We start from the raw sequence: 27,670 nt of genomic DNA, 5'->3' as shown, positions 1-27,670 counted from the left end.
TCTAAAAAGGCTCACTTTAGTACCCACAGAAGTGTGCACAGGGAGCTGGATTCAGAGTGAGGAAGTATGTAAGCAAGGTATATGCAACACTGGAGAGTGCCTGTGGCCAGTTTTGGGGATCCACAAGTGAGGGATCCCCAGAAACTCATGGGCAGGCTTACTGATGTCATCCACTACATGGTTTATAGTATCTCTGTCCCTCTGATGCTCTCTGAGGGCCCTAGCTGCTGTTTTCTCAGCTGCTCCCTGACCTCAGTCATGATGCAGCACTTCAGTATTCTGGATGGGGTAAGAAAGAAAGCTTACCCTTCTTCAGTATTCAGAATGCTTCAGTATTCAGAAATCAGTATTCTGGATGGAGTAAGAGCTTCCCTGGTAGCTCAGCTGGTAAAGAATCTGCCTGCAATGCAGGACACCCCAGTTTGATCCCTGGGTTGGGAAGATCCTCTGGAGAAAGGCATGGCAACCCACTTTGGTTTTCTTGCCTGGAGAATCCCCATGGACAGAGGAGCCTGGCAGGCTATAGTCCATAGCGTCACAAAATGTCAGACACGACTGAATGACTAAGCACAGCACAGCACAAGAAAGAAATGAACTTCTTTCCAACTATCCTACACCATTCAGGAAGCCAGACACTCACTCACATGCTCTCACTTTCCCCATAGGAGAATTCACAACCAAGAAGATGTCTCTTGGCACTGAACTGTGCCACCTTGGGGAAGAGGTGAGGTGGACAAAGTGAAACTCTTTTTCTTACTCTCTTTAATGCATCCAGTCTTCGACATTTTTTTTACTCCAGTGATGTGCTGGGACTTCTCCTCTTGACTCCAGATTTCCACAAAGGCTTCACCCATGGGTGATTGTCAAAATCAGTGTTCTTTGAGGGGAAGATGGTAGAAAACATCTATTTTGCCTTTTTTTTTTTTTTATGTCACTGCTTTCTGTTAATTCTTCTTTAAACATTGGATGGAATGCACCAGTGATGTTATCTGGTCCTGGGCTTTTCTTGGTGGGAAGTTTTTTTAATCAATAATTTCTTTACTTGTTACAGGTTTATTCATATTCTATCTCTATTCTTGAGTGAGTTTCAGCAGTTTGTGTTTTTCTATATATTTACCCATTTACACAGATTTTTAAATTTGTTGGCATGTTTTCATAGTATTAATCTATAATCCTTTTTATTTTATGTAAGGTCCCCTCTTTCATTCTTGATATTAGTAATTTAAGTCTTCTCTCTTTATCAGTCTAGCTAAAAATTTGTCAATATTGTGGATCTTTACAATGAACAAATTTTTTGTTTTGTTGTCATTCTGTATTGTTTTTCTAGTCTCTATTTCATTTATTTCCACTCTAGTTTTATTATATTCTTTCTCTACTTGTTTTGGGTTTAGTTTGTCTTTCTTTACTTAGTTTCTTAAGTTGGAAGTTTAGGTTACTGCTTTGAGATCTTTCTTAATTTTTAATATAAGTGTTCACAGTTACAAATTTCCATGTAAGCACTACTTCAGCCATATCCTATATGTTTTGCTATTTTTTGTTTGTAATCTCAAAGTGTGCTCTAATTTCCCTTTTGATTATCCCTCTGTTATTTATATGTGCATTGTTTAATTTCCACATATTTGTGAATTTCACAAATTTCCTTCTGTTGTTGTTTTCTAATTTCATGCTTTATGATCAGAGAACATATGTTGTATGATTTTAATCCTTTTAAATCTATTGAGGCTTGTTTTATGGCCTGATGTATGGTCTATCCTGAAGAATGTTCAATGTGCATCTGAAAAGTATACATATTTTGCCATTGTTCTGGAGAGTATTCTACAGAAGTGCTGTTAGATTTAGTTAATTTAAAGCTTTAGTTAATTTAGTTAATTTGTTCAAGTGTTCTATTTCCTTTTTGATCTTCTGCCAAGTAGTTCTCTCCATTACTGAATGAGCAGTATTGAATTCTCCAATTATTATTTTCCAATTGTCTCTTTCCCCCTTCAATCCTGTGATTTTTTTTAATCTCATTAATTTTGGGATTCTGTTGTTAAGTGTATATATATTTATAATTGTTTGAGCTTTCTGATTGAACTTTTTCTTCATTATGAAATGTCTTTATCTCTAGTAATAATATATGTCTTAAAGGCTATTTTGTCTGATAATTGGATAGCCACTCTCAATAGGTGGTTGGTATACTTGATGGTTTTCCACAGACCCATGAGTCTGTATTCATTTTTCTCTATTCTTTTTTTCTCGTCTTCACAGTAGATAATCTCAATAGACCTATCTTCAAATATGCCAATTTGTTTTCTTGCCAGCACAAATTTTTTTTATTAAGTCTCTAGTGAATTTTTCAGGCTTCCCAAGAGGTTCAGTGCTAAAGAATCTGCTGGCCAATGCAGGAGATGGGGGTTCAATCCCTGGTTCAGAAAGATCCCCTGGAGGGGGAAATGGCAACACACTCAAGTATTCTTGCTAGGAAAATCTCATGGACAGAGGAGCCTGGCTGGCTACAGTCCATGGGGTCACAAAGAGTCAGACATGACTGAGTGACTGAATATGCACACACAAATCATTTTTCATTTTAGTTATTGGTGCCATTAAAATGTGAGAATTTCTGCATGGTTCTTTTTTTTAAATAATATCTACCTTTTCTCTCTAATTGATGAGATGTCATTTAGATAAGTTTCATACTTTTATTTAATTCTCTAGGCAAGTTTACTTTAGTTCTTTGAACATATTTATATTGCTGTCTCAAAATCTTTGTCTTATAAGGCCAATATCTGGGATTCCTTGGGTTGATGACTCTTCTTAACCTGTGATAGGCTATATTTTCCTGTTTCTTTATGTGTCCCATAATTTTTATTTTAAACTGAATACCTTAAATAATATAATATGGCAATTCATATATCCTCCTCCTCAGAGTTCGTTGCTGTTGTTGCTGCAGTTTTTGCTACTTTTTGTCTGTTTAGTGACTTTTCTGGACTAATTCTGTAAAGTCTGTGTTCTTTGTTATGTGTAGCCACTGAACTCTCTTCTCATTTAGCTTAGTGGTCAGCTAATGATTGGAAAGAGATTTTATTAAACACATTGAACAGTTAAATGTTCTATGATTTGCCAAGAGGATCTGTATATGTTGGAGCATGCCTTAAACAATCTGGCAGCTTAAAACTATGACTTAGCTTTCACTTCTTTCTTCTGCAGATTCTCAAGGCCAGCAGGAGTTGATCAACAATGGCTTTCTCAGATATTTCCTGGAAATGCTCACAGTCTTGGACATGAAGCTTACCTTCTAGATTCCTAGGAGTATGTTGGCACTTTTCAAACCCTTGTATGACATTTAAATAATTTTTATTGCAAGATTTTTGGCTAGCCCCTTATTTGCTGTAACTGGTAACTCATTCTTAGGTGTCTACAATATTAAACAATTGTCACTGATTATTGTCTAGAAAGGACCTCAGAATAGAGCTTTCCTCACTGAGTGAGTGAGATAAAATCAAGACAAATCCTGAAAATGAGGCTTTCCCAGGAAGCTGCTAAAAGGATCGAATAGTGACAATTTTGTCAAAATAGGGCTTTGAATGCATGAGGAAACCTGCTGAGGGGCAAAAATGTTCTAAAACTAATATATGGTGATGGTTGCAAACTCAGTAAAATTACTAAAAATCATTAAATTGTAAATTGAAATAGGTGAATTTTATAATATAAAATATAGCTCATTAAAAATGTTTAAAGTAGTCTAGATTAGCCATTAAAAGCAAAGACATGAGTGTATAACTTCCAATATTAGAAGTAAAATGGAATATCAAATGAAAAAAATATTTTTAACAAGTCCACAGCAAGGCAAACAACAATAGGAAAAAAAATCATTTAAAAGTTCAGTTTCAAATGGAGGGAGAGGCTATATCTTTAGGTGTAAAAAAGTAAGGACTTACTCCCAAAATGATGGTAAGATGTTGAAAGCACCCAAGAGCAAGCTTGAAAGAGCTCCCAATGTCCAAATCAGGGATAATTTGGGGGGTAGGGATGGGACAAATAATTATCTATGAGTAAATTTTGCCATGGGTTTCCCTGATGGCTCAAAGAATCGGCCTTTAATGAGAGAGACCCAGGGTCGATCCCTGGGTCAGGAAGATCTCCTGGAGAAGGAAATGGCTACCCACTCTAGTATTCTTGCCTGGAGAATTCCATGTACAGAGTGGGCTGTCGTTCATGGTGTCACAAAGAGTTGGACATGATTGAAGTGACTTAGCAAGCACTCAATCTTGCCATAAATAATTTAATAAACAAAGAAACAAGGTGGAAAGGAAAGCTCTTCCTTACAATAGAATTCCAGTTATTAATGAAGGCACAATAATAGAAGTAAAAGCCCACCACTTGCCAAATATCACAGAAACAATTGTTTCAGGCAAACACACTCAGCTGACCTCAGTGGATGCTAAAATTAATGGGCTTATGATGAGAAATAAGATATTTAGATAGTCTCAAATTATCTTTACACAAAATACTTATTAATTACAAAGGGAAACTTTTCAGGAGAGAATCCTGTCTGACACTGAGTTTAACTAAGTAGTCAAGATAATTAGCTATATGGAAAGCATGCATCCCTTTATAGTGATGTACTGAGAAGGGCATAACATCACTGCTATCACATTCTTGCCAAGCATATATAAGTTGGATTTAATCATGAGGAAATATCAGACAAACCCAAATTAAGGGACAGTCCACAAAATAATTGGCCAATACTTGTCAAAAGTATCAAAGTCATGAACTACAAAGAGAGACTAAAGAACTGTTAAAAAGCAGAAGACATGGACATTTAGGTTGCTTCCATGTCCTAGCTATTGTAAATAGTGCTGCAATAAACACTGGAGTGCATGTATCTTTTCAAATAATGGTTTTCTCTGGATATATGCCCAGGGGTGGGATTGCTGGCTCATATGGTAGCTCTATTTTTAGTTATTTAAGGAACCTCCATACTGTTCTCCGTAGTGGCTGTGCCAATTTACATTCCCACCAACAGTGTAGGAGAGTTCCCTCTTCTCCACACACTCTCCAACATTTATTGTTTGTAGATTCAACAGAATAATGGATAAGGAAGATGTAGTACATACATACAAAAGGTATTAATAATATTACTCAGCCATAAAAAGAACAAAATCATGCTATTTGCAGCAACATGGATGGACATAGAGATTGTCATACTGAGTGAAGTAAGTCAGACCAAGACAAATATATGATTTTGCTTATATGTGAAATACAAGAAAAAAAAGGAGTTACAAATGAACTTATCTATAAAACAGAAATACAATTACAAATATATAAAAGAAATTTATGTTTACCAGGGAGTGAGTTGGATGAGGGATAAATTGGGAGATTGGGAGTAACATATACACACTACTATAAATATAATAGATGACTAATAAGTCCTGGGTGTTCATTGGAAGGACTGATGTTGAAGCTGAAACTCCAATACTTTGGCCACCTGATGCAAAGACCTGACTCATTTGAAAAGACCCTGATGCTGAGAAGATTGAGGGCAGGAGGAGAAGGGAATGACAGAGGATGAGATGGTTGGATGGCATCACTGACTTGATGGACATGGGTTTAAGTGGACTCTGGGAGTTGGTGATGGACAGAAAGGCCTGGAGTGCTGCTGTTCATGGGGTCGCAAAGCGTCGGACATGACTGAGCGACCTAACTGAATTGAATAAGGACCTACTGTGTGGCACAAGGAACTTTACTCAATACTCTGTAATGGCTTACATGGGAAAAGACTCTAAAACGGAGTAGACATATATATATATATATGTGTGTGTGTGTGTGTGTGTGTATAACTGACTCACTTTGCTATACACTGGAAAGCAACACAACATTGTAAATCAACTATACTCCAATAAAAACCAATACAGAATTGTAAAGTAAAATAAAAAAAATAAAAAATAATTAAAATATGAACCCTTAAAAAAATTTTTAGTAAAAGTTAAAAAACCAGAAGACACTAAGAAGACAAGACTAACAAAATATGGAATCCTGGACCTCACATTAGTGGGACAATTGACAAAATTTGGATAAAGTCTACAGATCAGTTAATGATATTGTATCAATGCTAATTTCCTGTTTTCCAGAGTTGCACTGTGTTTATGTTAAGACATTAGCATTTAGGAAAGCTGGATAAAATGTATTCACAAATTCTTTGTACTAAATTTGTAACTTTTTCCCATATCAAAAATTATTTCAGAATGAACATTTAATTTTTTAATTAAAAATGAAGTAATGGGCTAACACTTGTAGTATAATAAGTAAGTAGGAGCTCTGAGAGGTCCTCTGCAAAAACTACACTCCAGATATGGTACACTGTGCCTCTAACAAAAGGTAAAGGAGCTTTCCAGCAATACTCCCACACTGCCACAACCAAGCAATATGAGCTATGCATGGGGCACAATTAGGAAATGTGTAGTCTTGGTGGCAATGCTCTGAAGTAATGGTAATATCCAGGAGTCATCCACTAAGGGACAAAGCCTCAGGGGCAAAGAGTTTGGCAAGGGCAAGAAGTCCAACATCTGTAGAGCCAGAGTGACAGGAACTAGGAAGGGCTTGATTTCCATGAAGCCCAAGTCCTCTAGCAATCATTGGTATGGATAATGATTACTGAAATAACAAGGAAATGGGAATCTGAGTCTCAGACTCCAGCTCAGAGCCAAACCTTGAAGAGAGCAACTGTGGTGATAATTTGTTCTGGGAAGAAAGTTTTCTCCAAGTTAGGCCTTACACAGATTAAATGGAGCATAATCTCACAAAGATTACCGAATACCAAACCTCATCCATTAGTAAAAACCAGTAGAAATAAATCAAAAGAAAAACACCTATAAATCCCCAAGACGATAAATGTTTGAACAATTGAACATGTAATAGTTATGTATGAAATGTTTAAAGAAATAAAGGATACAATTACAAAGATAAGTATACAATAAAAATCAATAATAAGTTAAGAGACTTGAAGAAAATAAGTTGAATTCTGAGCAATGAAAAATATAATAACTAAAATTTAAAAACAATGCATACAAAATGAGGGAGGTGGTCCTAAGATGGCAGAGGAATAGGATGGGGAGACCACTTTCTCCCTCACAAATTCATCAAAAGAACATTTCAACGCTGAGTAAATTCCACAAAACAACTTCTGAAAGCTGGAAGAGGACATCAGGCACCCAGAAAAGCAGATCATTGTCTTCAAAAACAGGTAGGAAAAAATATAAAATATGAAAAAAGAGGCAAAAGAAGTAGGGAGGGAGCTACGTCCTGGGAAGAGAGTCATAAAAAGAGACAAGTTTCCAAACACCAGGAAACACTCTCACGGCCAAGTCTGTGGTGAGCCTTGGAAGCACAGAGGGCAACATAACAGGGAGGAAAAATAAATAAATAATTAAAACCAACAGATTACGAGCCCAAAGGTAACTCCCCCAGCAGAGAAGCAGCGCAGACACCTGCATCCACCACTAGCAAGCGGGGGCTGGGCAGGGAGGCATGGGCTGCAGTGTTTTTTAAAAATCAGGCCATGGGATTTCCCTGGTGTTACAGTGGCTAAGACTCCACACTCCCAATGCAGAGGGCCTAGGTTCAATCCCCGGTCAGTGAACTAATCCCACATGCTTGCAACTAAGAGCCGGTGCAGTCAAGTAAATAAATAAATATATTAAAAAATAATAATAATAAAATAAAATAAAAATCTGGCCAGAATGCCCCAAATGTAACCAGAGCAAACTAACTTGGGCTAGCATACCAGACTGTGGGATAGCTACCATGCGAAAAGCTCCAACATAAGACACCGCCAGGACCGCGCACAGAACAAAAGATGGAACAGAATTAGCCAGCTACAGACCATCCCCCTCCGGCGACAGGCAGCCAGAGACGGAAGGGCTGGAAGGGGGCAATCACAGGCCCAGAGAGACATTAACTACCAAACTGCAAGCAAGCTTCTTTGCTAACTAAGACTTCTTGGGGTTCTGGACAGTCACCATCTGCCTGAGAAGTGGCTCCAGCTGTACACCCAGAAAACTGAGCAGCAGGGATGGGAAAGGTGATAAGTCACAGCGATCGTGCTCGCCAAACACCAGAGCTACTCGGACCTGGGAAGGGCACAAAACACAGGCCCAACAGAGTCTGCGCCTCTGAGGACTACCTGAGTGCCTGAGCCTGAGTGGCTTAGACCGGGGAGGTGCATGTAGCCCAGGGCCAGCCTCGGACAGTTTGCGGTGGAGCAACCTAGAGCCTGAGTGGTGTGCGCCATGAGTGGGGACAGACCCAGCATGGCTGAGACTCTGCGAGTACATGCCAGTGTTATTTGTTTGCAGCATCCCTCCCTCCCCACAGCACTACTGAACAAGTGAGCCTAAAAAAAAAAAAAAAAGTTTCCACCACCGCCCCCCTTGTGTCAGGGCGAAAATCAGACACTGAAGAGACCAGCAAACAGAAGAAGCTAAAACAGAGGGAACAGCCCTGGAAGTGACAGGTGCTATAGATTAAAACCCTGTCGTTAGTACTGACTACATAGGAAGGGGCCTATAGATCTTGAGAAATATAAGCCGGACCAAGGAACTATCCAAAAATGAACTGACCTCACACAGCCCACAACAACACCAGAGAAAGCCCCATCTTTAATATTTTTATGATCTTTCTTTTTGTTTTTTTTTCTTTTCTTTTTCTTCTTTTTTTAACATTTTTTAATTTTTAAGTCCTCTATTTCACCTTTAATTTTTATTTTTATAACCTACTATTACTTTTCAAAAAAAAAGACACTATTTTTAAAGCAAATGCAATATATGTGTTTTTTTTGTGGTTGTTGTTGTTTTTTAATAATTCTTGTGATTTTGTTTTTTTTCTTCTTCTTCTTTTCTTTAATATTGTATTTTTGAAAATCCAACCTCTACTCTACATTTTTAATCTTTGCTTTTTGGTATTTGTTATCAATTTTGTACCTTTAAAATCCCAATCTTCAGTATCCATTTTTACTTGAGACCAAGATTACTGGCTTGACCGCTCTCTCCTCCTTTGGACTCTCCTTTTTCTCCACCAGGTTAGCTGTCTCCTCCCTCCCCCTTCACTTCTCTACCCAACTCTGTGAATCTCTGTGTGTTCCAGACAGTGCAGAAAACTTAGGGAACTGGTTACTACCTGGATCTGTCTCTCTCCTTTTCATTTCCCTCTTTTATCCTCCTGATCACCTCTGTCTCCTTCCTCCCTCTCCTCTTCTCTGTATAACTCCATGAACATCTCTTAGCGGTCCAGATTGTGGAGTGCACATAAAGAACTGATTACTGGCTAGCTTGCTCTCTCTTCTTTTGATTTCACCTAATCTCATTGGGGTCACCTCTAACTCCCCCCTCCCTCTTCTCTTCTCCATGTAACTCTGTGAACCTCTCTGGGCATCCCTCAATGTGGAGAAACATTTCATCTTTAACCTAGATGTTTTATCATCGGTGCTGTATAGATGGAGAAGTCTTGTGGCTACTGTAAAAATAAAACTGAAAACCAGAAGCAGGAGGCTTAAGTCCAAATCCTGAGAACATCAGAGAACTCCTGACACCAGGGAACATTAATCAATAAGAGCTCATCAAACGCCTCCATACCTACACTGAAACCAAGCACCATCCAAGGGCCACCAAGTTCCAGAGCAAGACATATCACATAAATTCTCCAGCAACACAGGAACACACCCCTAAGCTTCAATATACAGGAAGCTCAAGTTACTCCAAAACCATTGACTCTCATAACTCATTACTGGACACTTCATTGCACTCCAGAGAGAAGAAATCCAGCTGCACCCACCAGAACTCCGACACAAGCTTCCCTAACCAAGAAACCTTGACAAGCCACTGATACAACCCCACCCATAATGAGGAAACTCCATAATAAAGAGAACTCCACAAACTGCCAGAATACAGAAAGGCCACCCCAAATGCAGCAACATAACCAAGATAAAGAGACAGAGGAATACCCAGCAGGTAAAGGAACAGGATAAATGCCCACCAAACCGAACAAAAGAGGAAGAGATAGGGAATCTACCTGATAAAGAATTCTGAATAATGATAGTGAAAATGATCCAAAATCTTGAAATCAAAATGGAATCACAGATAAATAGCCTGGAGACAAGGATTGAGAAGATGCAAGAAAGGTTTAACAAGGACCTAGAAGAAATAAAAAAAGAGTCAATATATAATGAATAATGCAATAAATGAGATCAGAAACTCTCTGGAGGCAACAAATAGTAGAATTATGGAGGCAGAAGATAGGATTAGTGAAGTAGAAGATAGAATGGTAGAAATAAATGAATCAGAGAGGAAAAAAGAAAAATGAATTAAAAGAAATGAGGACAATCTCAGAGACCTCCAGGACAATATGAAACACTCTAGCATTTGAATTATAGGAGTCTCAGAAGAAGAAGACAAAAAGAAAGGCCATGAGAAAATACTTGAGATAATAGTTGAAAACTTCCCTAAAATGAGGAAGGAAATAATCACCTAAGTCCAAGAAACCCAGAGAGTCCCAAACAGGATAAACCCAAGGCAAAACACCCCAAGACACATATTAATCAAATTAACAAAGATCATACACAAAGAAGAAATATTAAAAGCAGCAAGGGAAAAACAACAAATAACACACAAGGGGATTCCCATAAGGATAACAGCTGATCTTTCAATAGAAACGCTTCAGGCCAGGAGGGAATGGCAAGACATACTTAAAGTGATGAAAGAAAATAACCTACAGCCCAGATGACTGTACCCAGCAAGGATCTCATTCAAATATGAAGGAGAAATCAAAAGCTTTACAGACAAGCAAAAGCTGAGAGAATTCAGCACCACCAAACCAGCTCTCCAACAATTGCTAAAGGATATTCTCTAGACAGGAAACACAGAAAGGGTGTATAAACCCGAACCCCAAACAATAAAGTAAATGGCAATGGGATCATACTTGTCAATAATTACCTTAAATGTAAATGGGTTGAATGCCCCAACCAAAAGACAAAGACTGGCTGAATGGATACAAAAACAAGACCCCATACATGTTGTCTACAAGAGACCCACCTCAAAACAAGGGACACATACAGACTGAAAGTGAAGGGCTGGAAAAGATATTCCATGCAAATAGAGACCAAAAGAAAGCTGGAGTAGCAATACTCATATCAGATAAAATAGACTTTAAAACAAAGGCTGTGAAAAGAGACAAAGAAGGACACTACATAATGATCAAAGGATCAATCCAAGAAGAAGATATAACAATTATAAATATATATGCACCCAACATAGGAGCACCACAACATGTAAGACAAATGCTAACAAGTATGAAAGGGGAAATTAACAATAACACAATAGTGGGAGACTTTAATACCCCACTCACACCGATGGACAGATCAACTAAACAGAAAATTAACAAAGAAACACAAACTTTAAATGATAAAATAGACCAGTTAGACCTAATTGATATCTATAGGACATTTCACCCCAAAACAATGAATTTCACCTTTTTCTCAAGCACACACGGAACATTCTCCAGGATAGATCACATCCTGGGCCATAAATCTAGCCTTGGTAAATTCGAAAAAAAATTGAAATCATTCCAAGCATCTTTTCTGACCATAATGCAGTAAGATTAGATCTCAATTACAGGAGAAAAACTATTAAAAATTCCAACATATGGAGGCTAAACAACACGCTTCTGAATAACGAACAAATCACAGAAGAAACCAAAAAAGAAATCAAAACACGCATAGAAAAGAATGAAAATGAAAACACAACAACCCAAAACCTGTGGGACACTATAAAAGTAGTGCTAAGGGGAAAGTTCATAGCAATACAGGCATACCTCAAGAAACAAGAAAAAAGTCAACTAAATAACCTAACACTACACCTAAAGCAATGAGAAAAGGAAGAAATGGAGAACCCCAGGATTAGTAGAAGGAAAGAAATCTTAAAAATTAAGGCAGAAATAAATGCAAAAGAAACAAAAGAGACCATAGCAAAAATCAACAAAGCCAAAAGCTGGTTCTTTGAAAGGATAAATAAAATTGACAAACCATTAGCCAGACTCATCAAGAAACAAAGGGAGAAAAATCAAATCAATAAAATTAGAAATGAAAATGGAGAGATCACAACAGACAACACAGAAATACAAAGGATCATAAGAGACTACTATCAGCAATTATATGCCAATAAAATGGACAACGTGGAAGAAATGGACAAATTCTTAGGAAAGTTCAACTTTCCAAAACTGAACCAAGAAGAAATAGAAAATCTTAACAGACCCATCACAAGCATGGAAATTAAAACGGTAATCAGAAATCTTCCAGCAAACAAAAGCCCAGGTCCAGACCGCTTCACAGCTGAATTCTACCAAAATTTTAGAGAAGAGCTAGCACCTATCCTACTCAAACTCTCTCAGAAAATTGCAGAGGAAGGTCAACTTCCAAATTCATTTTATGAGGCCACCATCACCCTAATACCAAAACCGGACAAAGATGCCACAAAAAAAGAAAACTACAGGCCAATATCACTGATGAACATAGATGCAAAAATCCTTAACAAAATTCTAGCAATCAGAATCCAACAACATATTAAAAAGATCATACATCATGACCAAGTGGGCTTTATCCCAGGGATGCAAGGATTCTTCAATATCTGCAAATCAATCAATGTAATTCACCACATTAACAAATTGAAAAATAAAAGCCATACGATTATCTCAATAGATGCAGAGAAAACCTTTGACAAAATTCAACATCCATTTATGATAAAAAAAAAAAAACTCTCCAGAAAGCAGAAATAGAAGGAAGATACCTCAACATAAATAAAAGCTATATATGACTAACCCACAGCAAATATTATCCTCAATGGTGAAAAACTGAAAGCATATCCCCTAAAGTCAGGAACAAGACAAGGGTGCCCACTCTCACCACTACTATTCAGCATAGTTTTGGAAGTTTTGGCCACAGCAATCAGAGCAGAAAAAGAGATAAAAGGAATCCAGATTGGAAAAGAAGAAGTAAAACTCTCACTGTTTGCAGATGACATGATCCTCTACATAGAAAATCCTAAAGGCTCCACCAGAAAATTACTAGAGATAATCAATGAATATAGTTAAGGTGCAGGATATAAAATCAACACACAGAAATCCCTTGCATTCCTATACACTAATAATGAGAAAACAGAAAGAGAAATTAAGGAAACAATTCCATTCACCATTGCAATGAAAAAGGTAAAATACTTAGGAATATACCTACCTAAAGAAACTAAAGACCTATATATATAAAACTATAAAACACTGGTTAAAGAAATCAAGGAGGACACTAGTAGATGGAGAAATATACCATGTTCATGGATCGGAAGAATCAATATAGTGAAAATGAGGATACTACCCAAAGCAATCTACAGATTCAGTGCAATCCCTATCAAGCTACCAGTGGTACTTTTCACAGAGCTAGAACAAATAATTTCAAAATTTGTATGGAAATACAAAAAACCTCGAATAGCCAAAGCAATCTTGAGAAAGAAGAATGGAACTGGAAGAATCAACCTGCCTGATTTCAGGCTATACTACAAAGCTACAGCCATCAAGACAATATGGTACTGGCACAAAGACAGAAATATAGATCAATGGAACAAAATAGAAAGCCCAGAGATAAATCCACACACCTATGGACACCTTATCTTCAACAAAGGAGGCAAGAATATACAATGGATTAAAAACAATCTCTTTAACAAGTAGTGCTGGAAAAACTGGTCAACCACTTATAAAACAATGAAACTAGAACACTTTCTAACACCATACACAAAAATAAACTCAAAATGGATTAAAGATCTAAATGTAAGACCAGAAACTATAAAACTCCTAGAGGAGAACATAGGCAAAACACTTTCCAACATAAATCACAGCAGGATACTCTATGATCCACCTCCCAGAATACAAAAATAAACAAATGGGATCTAATTAAAATTAAAATCTTCTGCACAACAAAGGAAACCATAAGGAAGGTGAAAAGACAGCCTTCAGAATTGGAGAAAATAATAGAAAATGAGGCAACTGACAAAGAATTAATCTCAAAAATATGCAAGCAACTTAGGCAGCTCAATTCCAGAAAAATAAATGACCCAATCAAAAAATGGGCCAAAGATCTAAATAGGCATTTCTCCAAAGAAGACATACAGATGGCTAACAAACACATGAAAAGATGCTCAACATCACTCATCATCAGAAAAATGCAAATCAAAACCACAATGAGGTACCATTTCACACCAGTCAGAATGGCTGCGATCCAAAAGTCTACAAGCAATAAATGTTGGAGAGGATGTGGAGAAAAGGGAACCCTCTTACACTGTTGGTGGGAATGCAAACTAGTACAGCCACTATGGAGAACAGTGTGGAGATTCCTTAAAAAACTGGAAATAGAACTGCCTTATGACCCAGCAATCCCGCTGCTGGGCATACAAACCAAGGAAACCAGAATTGAAAGAGACACATGTACCACAATGTTCATCACAGCACTGTTTATAATAGCCAGGACATTGAAGCAACCTAGATGTCCATCATCAGATGAATGGATAAGAAAGCTGTGGTACATATACACAATGGAGTATTACTCAAGCATTAAAAAGAATACATTTGAATCAGTTTTAATGAGGTGGATGAAACTGGAGCTGATTATACAGAGTGAAGTAAGCCAGAAAGAAAAACACCAATGCAGTATATGCATATATATGGAATTTAGAAAGATGGTAATGATAACCCTGTATGTGAGACAGCAAAAGAGACACAGATGTATAGAACAGACTTTTGGACTCTGTGGGAGAGGGAGAGGGTAGGATGATTTGGGAGAATGGCATTGAAACATGTATACTGTCATGTAAGAAACGAATCACTAGTCTAGGTTTGATATAGGATACAGGATGCTTGGGGCTGGTGCACTGGGATGACCCAGAGAGATGATATGGGGAAGGTGGTGGGAGGGGGGTTCAGGGTTGGCAACTCATGTACACCTGTGGTGGATTCATGTCAATGTATGGCAAAACCAATACAGTATTGTAAAGTTAAAAAAAAAAAAGCAAAACTGATTGAAAGTTATTTATGGATTACTGGGGTTTACCTTTTTATGGGCCTCACTGTAGGGTGACCATTTGTTTTGTTTTGTTTTTTCCACTAGGAGACTGCCAAATGTTAGTAGGTCTTTTCAAAACAATATAGCTTTCTATGAAAAAAAAAGAAAGAAAGAAAATAATCAAAAATTGGCCTTCACCAAAATTTTAAGCTTTTGCTCTGCAAAAGACCTTGTTAAGATGATGAAAAGATAAACTATATACTAAGGAGAATACATTTGAAAACCACATATCTGATAAAGAATTTCTGTCTAAGATTTATAAAGAAATTTCAGAACTCAACAAATAGAACCGACAATCCAATTAGAAAATAGTCAAAGACATGAAGCGACAGTTTACCAAACAGGACACATGAATGGCACATTAGTTTATGAAAAGATGTTTAGCACCATTAGCCATTAGAGAAATGAAGATTAAGATCATAAAGGGATACCGCTGAAAGAAAGTGAAAGTGAAAGTTGCTCAGTCCTGTCTGACTCTTTGCAACTCCATGGACTATACAGTCTGTGAAATTCTCCAGGCAAGAATACCAGAGTGGGTAGCCGTTCCCCTTCTCCAGGTGATCTTCCCAACCCAGGGATCGAACCCAGGTCTTCCCCATTGCAGGTGAATTCTTTACCAGCTGAGCCACAAGGGAAGCCCAAGACTATTGGAGTGGGTAGCCTATCTCTTCTCCAGTCGATCTTCCCAACCCAGGAATCGATCCAGGGTCTCCTGCATTTCAGGCAAATTCTTTACCAACTGAGCTATGAGGGAAATCTTCATAAAACAACTAAAATAAAAAATAGTGGCAAACCCAGTGCTGGGATGGATGTGGAGAAACGATCTCTTATACATCCTGGTGGGAATGTCAAATGGTAAAGCCACTCCTGAAAATAGTTTGACAATTTCTAATAAAACTAAACATACTATTAACATGACCACATGATTCAGGAATTGCACCCTTGGACATTTATCTGAGGAAAATGAAAACTTATGTTCACACAAAAACCTGTACACTAATGTTCCTAAGAGCTTTAGTCCTAATAGCAAATATATTGGCAACAACCAAAACATCTTTCAGTGAATGAATGACTGAGCAAACTCTGATACATCCATGTAATGGGCTAATACTAAACAATAAAAAAGCAGTGAAATATTGATACATGCAAAAATTTGGATAGACCTCAAGGGCATTATATTGAATGAAAAAAAAAAAAAAAGCTAATCCCTAAATGTCATACACCATATGATTCCTTTTATATCACATTCTTCAAATGACAAAATGATAGAGATGGAGAAGAGACTAGAGGCTACCAAGGGTTAGAGACAGTAGAGGGTGGAGAAGGGATGGACGTAAAGACATCAGGGGGTCACTGGGGTTATAGAATAGTACTGTCTGTTGACTGCAGTGGTGGTTAGACTTATCTAGGTGTGCATGTGTGCTCAGTCACTCAGTCGTGTCTGACTCTTTGTGACTCTGTAACCCAACAGGCTCCTCTCTCCATGGGATTTTCCTGGCAATGATACTGGAGTGGGTTGCCACTTCCTCCTCCAGGGGATCATCCCAACCTAGGGATCAAACCCACATCCCCTGCACCTCCTGAATTGTCAGGTGGATTCTTTACCACTGAGCCATCTGGGAAGCCCACACATATCTAGGTACTTTATACTAAAGCACATTAGGGGAACTGGGTGAAGAGTAAACTTGACCTCTTTGTACTATCTTTTTAATTTTCTGTGAATCTATGTTATTGTTTTTGTTCATTTGTTCAGTCGTGTCCAATTCTTTGCAACCCCATGGGCTCCAGCACACCAGGCTTCCCTGTCCTTCACTATCTCCTGGAGTTTGCTCAAACTCATGTCCACTGAGTCAGTGATGCCATTCAAACATCTCACCCTCTGCCACCTCCTCTCCTTTTGCTTCCTATCTTTCCCAGCATCAGGGTCTTTTCCAATGAGTCCACTCTTCGCATCAGGTGGCCAAAGTATTGGAGCTTCAGTTTCAGCATCAGTCCTTCCAATGAATATTCAGGTTGATATCCTTTAGGATTGATTGCTTTGCTCTCTTTGCAATCCAAGGGACTCTTTAGGTCTTCTCCAGCACCACAATTCAAAAGCATCAATTCTTCAGCACTCAGCCTTCCTTATGGTCCAACTCTCACATCCATATATGACCATTGGAAAAACCATAGCTCTGACTATACGTTGTGCCTTTGTCAGCAAACTGATGACTCTGCTTTTTAATATGCTGTCTAGGTTTCTCATAGCTTTCCTTCCAAGGAGTAAACATCTTTTAATTTCATCGATACTTAGTTCAAAATAATTTCTTTAATAAACAAATCAGGTTGTTTACAAGTCAAGCTGACCTTCCCTGTAACACTAATTGCCAAAAGACAATACATCTATTAATATATCTGTAGTTTTGAATGGAAATGTTTGTAACCAAAGAATTTTATACTTAAGCAAGTTGCCTTTCACATGTGAAGGAAATATAAATACGTGTTCAACTTCACTCATTTGTTCTAAAAGCTATTTTGAGCTCAAGACTTGCCTGATGGCCCAATGGTTAAGAATCCACCTTCCAATGCTGGGTACACAGGTTTTGTTTCCTGGTAGGGAAACCTAAGATCCCACATGGTGAGAGGCAACTGAGCCCTCCAGCTGCAATTACTGAGCCGTGCACTCTAGATTCTATACATGCCACACTAGAGAGAAACCCATGTGCCACAACTAAGACCTGACACAGCTAAATAAATAAATATTTTAAAAGATATTTTGAGCTCCTATTCTTAACAGGCAATGTTCTATGTGCTGAAGATTAAATAGTGAAAATAAAGATATGTTTCTTGCCCTCATGAAGTCCCCTAAAAGTACTGTGCAGTAGGGTCAGAATAAATAAGTGAAGAAATACTTTAAAAATCAGATAAATTCCATAAAGGAAAAAAATAGAGTGTCATGATTCAAAATAATATCAGTCCAGTTCAGTTGCTCAGTCATGTCTGACTTGTTGTAACCCCATGGACTGCATCATGTCAGGCTTCCCTGTCCATCACCAACTCCTAGAGCTTGCTCAAACTAATGTCCATCAAGTCAGTGATGCCATCCAACCATCTTATCCTCTGTTGTCCCCTTCTCCTCCTGATGTTAATCTTTCCCAGCATCAGGGTCTTTCCTAATGAGTCAAACAGGGGCTAAGTATCAACCTAGAGGGGTGGGATGGGGAGGAAGATGGGAGGGAAGTTGAAAAGGGAGGGGATATATGTATATCTGTGGCTGATTCATGTTGAGATTTGACAGAAAACAGAAAAATTCTCTAATGCAATTTTCCTTCAATTAAAGAAAAAGACTAACTGCAAGGGGAAAAGAACAGTAGGAAAAGCAAACAAAGGAATAAATGTATAAAAATATTAATAAGTTTTAAAATTAAAATTAAAAAAGAGAAAAGGAAAAAAAAGGTAAATTCCACAGAACTGCAAAAGCCAAACATAGAGGCAGAAGATTATAACAATAAAAAGTGTGACTGAAAAAAAAAAGTGTGACAATATACACATATACATATGCACCCATAAGCAAAATCAAAACAGTCCAACAAAAATAAAGTACAACAGACTGACCCAGCAAATCAAGGAAACCAAACATTATATCTACCAGTTAAGAAAAAACTAACTGACGTACAAACTGGAAAACAAAACTAAAGCAAGGTGCCAAGTGGGGAATAGAGCAATGAAAATAAAACTAACAAATATGTTGAGAGGAAAGGAAAGAAAAGAAAGAAAGAATAGATATGCAAAGTTAAATAGAGGTAAAGAAGATTTATATACATTAAAGATTAACTGCAAGGAGAAAAGTATAGTTGGAAAAGTAAACAAAGGAATAAATGTAGAAAAGAATAATAATAGGTTTAAGAATTAAAATTAATAAAGAGAAAAGAAAAAAAAAAGGAAAACTCCATAGAACTGCAAAAGCCCAACGTAGAGTTAAAGGTTTATAACAATAAAAAAATGTGACTGAGGAAAAAAAACTCAAAAGCTTAATTAGATTTCATAGTGCTAATAAAATCGACAACTACAATGGGGAGGTGGGAGGAAAAAAAATCCAAAAGAATCTACAGAACAAGTCAAAACATAAGGATAATAAATGTTTTTCTTGACTCACTGCTGTCAGAATCCTTTCCCTCATTGGGAGTCACAGTCCACCTCACCTGCCTAGGATGCCCTCCAACACTGTGCTGATCTCTGGACCTGCTGTAGGGGCAGATCAGATTCTAATCTGGTCCTACACCTGTGTGTTCTTACCTTCAATGTCCACAGCTATGAAACCTAGTCGTTTTGTTTTGTGGGTGCGCTCAATGTCCTTTTATATATTCCATAGACACAGAGTCTGCATAGTTGATTGTGTGGATTTAATCTGCAGCTTGATGAAAGTGAAACAGGAGAGCAAAAAAGTTGGCTTAAAGCTCAACATTCAGAAAACGAAGATCATGGCATCCGGTCCCATCACTTCATGGGAAATAGATGGGGAAACAGTGGAAACAGTTCCAGACTTTGTTTTTTTGGGTTCCAAAATCACTGCAGATGGTGACTGCAGCCATGAAATTAAAAGACTCCTTGGAAGAAAAGTTATGACCAATCTAGATAGCATATTCAAAAGCAGAGACATTACTTTGCCGACTAAGGTCTGTCTAGTCAAGGCTATGGTTTTTCCTGTGGTCATGTATGGATGTGAGAGTTGGACTGTGAAGAAGGCTGAGTGCCGAAGAATTGATGCTTTTGAACTGTGGTGTTGGAGAAGACTCTTGAGAGTCCCTTGGACTGCAAGGAGATCCAGCCAGTCCATTCTGAGGGAGATCAACCCTGGGATTTCTTTGGAAGGAATGATGCTGAAGGTGAAACTCCAGTACTTTGGCCACCTCATGTGAGGAGTTGACTCATTGGAAAAGACTCTGATGCTGGGAGGGATTGGGGGCAGGAGGAGAGGGGGACGACCGAGGATGAGATGGCTGGATGGCATCACAGAGTCGATGGACATGAGTCTGAGTGAACTCCGGGAGATGGTGATGAACAGGGAGGCCTGGTGTGCTGCGATTCATGGGGTCACAAAGAGTCGGACCCGACTGAGCGACTGAACTGAACTGAACTGAACTTGTATAGCTGGTGAGAAGGTTTTGGGTCTTCTTCCTTAGCCACACTGCCCGTGGGTTTCAATTGTGGTTTTATTTCCATCTCTGCATGTGGGTCATCCATGGGGGTTTGCTCCTGAGGCTGCCTTGGAGGACTTGGGTTTGCCCTGTGAGGGCCAGGTGTAGAGGTGATGCAGCTGCTTGGGTCACAGGGGTTCTGGCAGCACCAGGTACTCAGAGGAGTTAGCAGCTAGGGCAGCAGGAAATATAGTGCTCTAGAAGGGTATGGCAACCAGTATTGGCCCATGTGCTCCAGTATTCTTGCCTGCAGAACCCCCCTGACAGAGAAGCCTGGCAGGCCACAGTCTACAGGGTCGCAAAGTGTTGGACATGACTGAACCAACCCTGTGTATATAGATGCAATTTTTTTGTGTGTGTGTGCCTGTGGCAGGTCTGCCCCAGTGAGAGTTGAGCATGAAGGTGGTGCAGCTCTTTGGCTTGTGGAGACCCTGGCAGTGCCAAGTGTCCAAGGACACAGACTGCCTCTGCCGCAGAAGTTATGGCCCTATCAGAGTCTTTTTGTGAGCCTCTTGTAGCTGGCAATCAGAAGGCCTCTTTGGCCAGTCTTTCTCTGTAGCTTTGCCTGTTCAGGGACATAGAGGGCCCCCCCTGCTGGGGTCCTACTCTGTAGATCAGCGTGTCAGGCACTCAAAGGGGCACTGAACTACACACTCTGTAGTTCAGTGCGTCAGGTGTTTGATGGGCCAGCCTCTCTATTGTTCAGCTGCCAATGGTGGATGGTGGCATGTGGGGAGAGAGAGGCTATGGTGATGGCTCCACCCCATACGTGCGACTCAGCAGTATCGCCTTGCTTCCATGGCTGCCCGGCTTTCCTCCACAGGCATTTGCCACCACAGTCTCCTCCCTCACATGCCTCGATCCATCTCTCCACAGTCAACAGCAGCCCTCACCCTGGGATTGCTCCACAGTCCCTAAATTCCAGCCCAGGGTCACACAGGATCGGACACAACTGAAGCGACTTAGCAGCAGCAGCAGCAGCTGCTGCTGCATCTTGCAGGGAACCTGTGTCCCTGTCCGGGATGTGTATGGCTGTGACCAGGATTGTCTGATTCTCATTCCATTCAGGTTGCCACAGATCAACTGTTTCAGACTTAAATGTTTCTCCTGTGATTCAGACAATTGCCCGGATGTGGGAATCAGACCCCTGCTTCAGTTCCCCCACCCACAGAGGGCAGATCCAGTCCTACTAACATTCCTGTTTTCCCCCTAGTTCCTTTGTCCTATTGAGTTTTCCATGGTTCTATATATTCTTTTCCACTGGTCAGGTACTCCTGTCCACTCTCAGCTGGTGTTCTGCATGCACTTCTGTGTCTGAAGGTGTATTCCTGATTATCCATAGAGAGAGATGTACTCCTCATCCACTTATTCCTCCAGCATCTTGTTCTCTCCCTGTATTACGTTTTAATGCACTTCAAAGTAAGTTAGAGGCATCAATATACTTTAGCACAAAGTACTTCAGTATGCATAAAAGATAATGATTTCAGCACATGCATTTAAGACTTTTTTCATAATTTCATTGAAACAACCCAAGAACTATAAAAATAGGAAGAAGTCTTTATGAATTATTAATAACAGTGAATAAATAAAAAACTTTTAAAAACAGCTACAAGACAGTTCAATAAGTGAGTAACCTACAATTCAATTCAGGCAAAGTAGTAAGAAGTAAGATAGATATTCCCCAAAAGAGCCTTGGAAAGATCCAAAGTCAGCAGCAGGGACTAGGAACAGAGACAGGCCATAGGACAGATGTCAGGGAGAAAAGCCAAAGGACTGATGTAGCTGTTCCAGCATCTCACATGTGAACGAACAGGTTGAAGTCAGACCCCAGCCTTCATTTGCTGCAGATGGCAAGCAAAATGGAAGGCATCACCATAGCAAGATTCTAAAATAGGTAGTTGAACCAGTTAGAAAAGGGCTGTTGTGCCCCAACTAGCTTCAGGCTATCATGATAAGCATTGGCACACCAGGAACGTTCCTTGTTGTACTTTAGGTTCCCTATTTTATATGGGCAATTAGACTTATGACCAGTCACAGGTGTCCCAAATCTCAGAAAGCAGGAGCCTGAAGTGAGGGGAAAGAAAGGTCAGGCTAGGGAGAAAATTCAAGTCATGAGAGACATTAGAACATTGTGCTGGCACATGGAATGGTTGGGGAGAAAACTGATCATTTTACAAAACAGTTTACTTCCTTGGTATACTCGTGTCCCATTTGAATTCCCCCCAATATAACAAAATAAAATTACAAGAAATATAAACTTTCTTGTTTCCCCTTGATTTAGGGAATCTATCTGTAATGTCAGGAATAGACAAATATGGGCCCGCTCTTCAGAATAAGCAGTCAGAGACAAGGAATGAGCTTACAAAAAGATTCAACAATTTAAGAGAGGCGAACATTCTAAGGAATTGTTTTTCTTTGCTTCAGTTCAGTCGCTCAGTCCTGTCTGACTCTTTGCGACCCCATGAACTGCAGCACGCCAGGCCTCCCTGTCCATCATCAACTCCCAGCGTCCACCCAAACCCATGTTCATTGAGTCGGTGATGCCATCCAACCATCTCATCCTCTGTTGTCCCCTTCTCCTCCTGCCCTCAATCTTTCCCAGCATCAGGGTCTTTTCAACTGACTCAGCTCTCCCCATCAGGTGGCCAAAGTATTGGAGTTTCAGCTTCAACATCAGTCCCTCCAATGAACACCCAGGACTGATCACCTTTAGGGTGGATGGACTGGTTGAATCTTCTTGCAGTCCAAGGGACTCTCAAGAGTCTTCTCCAACACCATGGTTCAAAAGCATCGATTCTTCAGCACTCAGCTTTCTTCACAGTCCAACTCTCACATTCATACATGACTACTGGAAAAACCATAGCCTTGACTAGACGGACCTTTGTTATCAAAGTAATGTCTCTGCCTTTTTTTTTTTTTTTTTTTGTCTCTGCTTTTTAATATGCTATCTAGGTTGGTCATAACTCTCCTTCCAAGGAGCAAGCATCTTTTCATTTCATGGCTGCAATCACCATCTGCAGTGATTGTGGAGCCCAAAAAAATAAAGTCTGACACTATTTCCACTGTTTCCCCATCTAGTTCCCATGAAGTGATGGGACCAGATGTCATGATCTTCATTTTCTGAATGTTGAGTTTTAAGCCAACTTTTTCACTCTCCACTTTCACTTTCATCAAGAGGCTCTTTAGCTCCTCTTCACTTTCTGCCATAAGGGTGGTGTCATCTGCATATCTGAGGTTATTGATACTTCTCCCAGCAATCTTGATTCCAGCTTGTGCTTCCTCCAGCCCAGCGTTTCTCATGATGTACTCTGCATATAACTTAAATAAGCAGGGTAACAATATACAGCCTTGATATACTCCTTTTCCTATTTGCAACCAGTCTGTTGTTCCATGTCCAGTTCTAACTGTTGCTTCCTCACCTGTATACAGGTTTCTCAAGAGGCAGGTCAGGTGGTCTGGTATTCCCATCTCTTTCAGAATTTTCAACAGTTTATTGTGATCCACACAGTCAAAGGCTTTGGTATAGTCAATAAAACAGAAATAGATGTTTTTATGGAACTCTGTTGCTTTTTTGATGATCCAGCAGATGTTGGCAATTTGATCTCTGGTTCTTCTGCCTTTTCTAAAACCAGCTTGAACATCTGGAAGTTCACGACTCACGTATTGCTGAAGCCTGGCTTGGAGAATTTTGAGCATTACTTTACTAGCGTGTGAGATGAGTGCAATTGTGTGGTAGTTTGAGCATTCTTTGGCATTTCCTTTCTTTGGGATTGGAAGGAAAACTGACCTTTTCCAGTCCTGTGGCCACTGCTGAGTTTTCCGAATTTGCTGGCATATTGAGTGCACCACTTTCACAGCATCATATTTTAGGGTTTGAAATAGCTGAACTTGGATTCCATCACCTCCACTAGCTTTGTTTGCAGTGATGCTTCCTAAGGCCCACCTGACTTCACATTCCAGGATGTCCAGCTCTAGGTGAGTGTGAGTGATCACACCTTCATGATTATCTGGGTTGTGAAGGTCTTTTTTGTACAGTTCTTCTGTGTATTCTTGCCACTTCTTCTTCATATCTTCTGCTTCTGTTAGGTCCTTACTATTTCGGTCCTTTATTGAGCCCATCTATGCATGAAATGTTCCCTTGGTATCTCTAATTTTCTTGAAGAGATCTCTAGTCTTTCCCATTCTATTTGTTTCCTCTGTTTCTTTGCATTGATCCCTGAGGAAGGCTTTCTTATCTCTCCTTGCTATTCTTTGGAACTCTGCATTCAAATGGCTTTATCTTTCCTTTTCTCCTTTGCTTTTTGCTTCTCTTCTTTTCACAGCTATTTGTAAGGCCTCCCCAGACAGCCATTTTGCTTGCATTTCTTTTTCTTGGGGATGGTCTTGATCCCTGTCTTCTGTACAATGTCATGAACCTCTGTCCATAGTTCATCAGGTACTCTATCTATCAGATCTAGTCCCTTAAATCTATTTCTCACTCCCACTGTATAATCATAAGGGATTTGATTTAGGTCATACTTGAATGGTCTAGTGGTTTTCCCCACTTTCTTCAATTTAAGAGTGAATTTGGCAATAAACAGTTCATGATCTGAGCCACAGTCCACTCTCAGTGTTGTTTTTCCTGACTGTATAGATCTTCTCTACCTTTGGCTGCAAAAGATATAATCAATCTGATTTCGGTGTTGACCATCTGGTGATGTCCATGTGTAGAGTCTTCCCTTGTGTTGTTGGAAGAGGGTGTTTGCTATGACCAGTGTGTTCTCTTGGCAGACAAACAGGTGACAACTTCAGAAAATGCAAAAAATATTCTCAATGAGATTTGAGAGGACATTTCAAAACCATGTCAAGCTTACTTTCAAATGAAAAAAAGTAATCATCAAATTTGAAAACACAATGGAGATAATGAACAGTACGTTGGATTTGCTGCAAACTAAGTTAGTTATTGAGAATAAAGACCAAACAAATTCTTCTATAACCTAAAAGAATGAGAAGATGACAATAATGAGTAAAAAGAAAAGCAGTATGAAAGCATTTCATGAGTAAGGAAAGAAATCTTGTAAGAATCCAGAAAGAAAAAAGCAAGCCAACCACAAAGGGGTAAATATCAGGTCACCCTCAGATTTTCTTTCACATCACAAAATATGAGAGGACAATTGAGCCATACCTATGGAATTTTAGGGGAAACCAAGGTTGTGACACCAGAATTCTATAACCCACCAAGTTATCACTCACATATGAGGGCAGAGAAAGAGACATTCCCAGATATGCAGGGACTCAGAAGGGACACATTCACTTCCTCTAGGCCCAATCCTGCTTGTCAGAAACTGCCCTGTGCACATCATGGAAAGTGGCCCCAAACAACTGGCCATAGCTCTTTGGACCAGTGCTGGACACATGCCCAAAACTGAGCCAATCAGGTTATTCTGAGAGCTGGAAATGAGACCCTGAGGTCAGGCATTTGAATCAAAAGGTCATTTAGAGTCAGGGTGGGAGTCACCAGCATTGTAAACCTGCAAGTTGAAGCTCCCATACTTTGGTCACCTCATGTGAAGAGCCAACTCATTAGAAAAGACACTGATGCTGGGAAAGACTGAGGGCAAGAGGAGAAGGGAGCAACAGAGGATGAAATGGTTGAATGGCATCACCAACTCACTGGATATGAGTTTGAGCAAACTCCAGGAGATAGTGAAGGACAGGGAAGCCTGGCATGCTGCAGTCCACAGAGTTGCAAAGAGTTGGACACAACTTAGCAGCTTAACAAGTTGAAATTATGGTGGTGCAGTGGGGATCTGAGAGGGAGGAAGACTCTGACTTGCAGAAGGAAAAAGAATGGAGTGGACTCAGAGAGAAAAAGGAAAGAGAAACCATGATTTATTTTCCTGTCCTTGATTAAAGAGGCTAGCTGTTGTTTTTGTTTTATAAAATACCTTATGTTTTATTTCTGTAGTAATATTCTTTTGGTTGCAAGTAACAGAAACAAATTCAATTTAGCCTATAAAGATACTACAGTGGCTAGAGAAATCCAAAGACAGAAAGAAACTGGGCCTCAGTAAGAAATCAAAGTCTCAAACACCCAGGAAGTCCTCTCTTTCCATCTCTAATCTCTGTTAATATATATTTGCTTCATTCTCTTTTTTTAACTGGAGTATAATTGCTTTACACTGTTGTATTGGTTTCTGCTGTACCACAGTGTGAGTCACCTATGAATCCCTCTTGAGCCTCCCTCCCATCCCCCATCCTACCCTTCTAAGTTGTCACAGAGCACAGAGCACAGAGATAGTTGAGCTTCCTGTGCTTTACAGTGGCCTCCCACTAGCTATCTATTTTACATATGGTAGTGTATGCATGTCAATACTACTCAATTCATCCCACCCTCTCCTTCCCCACTCTGTATACATACAAGTCTGTTCTCTACATCTGTGTCTGTATTCCTGCCCTGAGAATAGGTTCATCTGTACCATTTTTCTAGATTCCATATATATGTGTTAATATATGATATTTATTTTTCTCTTTCTGACTTACTTCACTCTGCATGACAGACTCTAGGTTCATCCACATCATTACAAATGACCCAATTTCATTCCCTTTTATGGCTGAGTAATATTCCATTGTATATATGTACCACAACTTCATTATACATTCATCTGTTGGTGGATATTTAGGTTACTTCCATGCCTTGGCTATTGTAAATAGTGCTGCAATAAACACTGGGGTACATGTGTCTTTTTGAATTATGGTTTTCTCAGAGTATAAACCCAGGAGTAGGATTTCTGGACCAAATGGTAGTTTTATTCTGAGTTTCTTGAGCAATCTCCATACTGTACTCCATAGTGGTTGTATCAGTTTGCATTTCACCCAACAAAGTGAGATGGTTTCCTTTTGCTTCATTCTTCTCTTTCTTACTGCCAATTGATTCTCACTGCTTCCCGGTCCACAAGGAGGGAAATTATTACCAACAGTTTCAGAGTTTCCATCTCCTCCACAGTTTAAGAGAGTTATCAAACTGAGACTGGGACCTCTTAGTCTCAATTCCAAGGGCCCTACAGAAAGGGCTTATTGATTCTGTTTGGATCAGATGCCTACTCCCAGTCCAAGCCTCTGTGGCCAGAAAATAGGGTCATGTTTATAAACTTGGTGTCTGAAAGCCCACACCTGTGTATCTAGGGTGGTTCCCAAAGTCCTTCTTGGAGTTGTCCACTGTAGATTATTTTAATAACAAAAATGAATACGTTGGACAATAACAAATGCTGGTGAGGAGTGGAGAAATCAGAACCCTCATACATTGCTGGTGGGAATGTAAATGGTGCAACTGCTTTGGAAAATTGTTTGGCAGTTCCTCAAATAGTGAAACAGAATCACCATATCA

General features: G+C 39.4%; 1 long non-coding RNA gene across 1 annotated transcript; it reads right to left on the bottom strand.

Moving 5' to 3' along the window:
• Positions 1-1,310: 1,310 nt before the first annotated feature.
• Positions 1,311-23,675, bottom strand: LOC120882171. Its single transcript, XR_005725432.1, has 3 exons — positions 23,662-23,675; positions 21,659-21,660; positions 1,311-1,396 (listed from the first exon to the last, which is right to left on the bottom strand). It is a non-coding gene; the product is annotated as an uncharacterized LOC120882171 (long non-coding RNA).
• Between the last annotated feature and the right edge of the window lie 3,995 nt (positions 23,676-27,670).

Source organism: Oryx dammah, unplaced genomic scaffold (assembly GCF_014754425.2).
Source record: "Oryx dammah isolate SB20612 unplaced genomic scaffold, SCBI_Odam_1.1 HiC_scaffold_23, whole genome shotgun sequence".
NCBI lineage: Eukaryota > Metazoa > Chordata > Mammalia > Artiodactyla > Bovidae > Oryx > Oryx dammah.
This window is presented reverse-complemented; position numbering and strand designations above follow the sequence as displayed.